The sequence below is a fragment of the Fukomys damarensis genome, unplaced genomic scaffold (assembly GCF_012274545.1).
Source record: "Fukomys damarensis isolate Sample0158 unplaced genomic scaffold, DMR_v1.0_HiC HiC_scaffold_20, whole genome shotgun sequence".
Lineage (NCBI taxonomy): Eukaryota > Metazoa > Chordata > Mammalia > Rodentia > Bathyergidae > Fukomys > Fukomys damarensis.
Window position 1 is genome coordinate 11796555 of NW_022900932.1, and position 745 is coordinate 11797299.

At 50.5% G+C, this 745-nt stretch overlaps 1 protein-coding gene across 1 annotated transcript in view; it reads left to right on the forward strand.

Moving 5' to 3' along the window:
• Cd2ap (CD2 associated protein) overlaps positions 1 to 745 on the forward strand; it is an 89271-nt gene that overhangs the window by 63451 nt on the left and 25075 nt on the right. The window lies entirely within an intron of this gene.

Sequence of the window (745 nt, forward strand, 5' to 3'; positions counted from 1 at the left end):
AACATAAAGAGATCCTCCTAAAAACAAAAAATAATAAAAGAAGAAGTCTGAGTTATTCAGGAGCTGGAATACAAAGGGAGATGAGGGACACTATGGTGGAGCAAGAGACTGAGTTGGAGAGAGAGGACAGAAAAAAGAAAGAAATTTAAGGGTGGAAAGAGGAAAAAAGAGAAAAGAGAGAGGGAAAGAAAAAGAATTTGAAGGTCCTCTTTCAGGCTATCTCTGATCTCATATTGTACCACATGCACAGTCATATGCGGAACCTAATCCCCTGGTTATAGCTAGCCAATGGCTGTTCCTCACGACTGAGACTGAACACAATCTACAAGGCCTAACTTTAGTTTTCTTACCCTCAGGGTTGAACTCCACTCAGTTCTATTACAGGTTTCCCCAGCCCTTTCTTTAAAGATGTTCAAAGTTGGGAGCTCAGAAAACTACCCTTCATGGGAACCTATGCCTCTGCAGAGTTGGTCTAAGGACTGGCCCGATCAGGAGTTTTGAGAATGGGTGTGTGTGTGTGTCGTGTGGGTGTTTCAAGGGCGCCCGCGCGGCTACCTTCCTTCCTGGGTCTGTTGTCGCGCAGGCCAGGAGCTCGCACGCACGCCACCGGGTGATCGCAGGCAGGCAGGCAGGCAGGCAGCTGAAGAAACCCCCTCCGGGGTCTTAGGGGCCTTCCTGGGTCTGTTGTTGCGCAGGCTGGGAGCTCGCGCGCACGCCGCTGGGTGATCGCAGGCAGGCAGGCAGC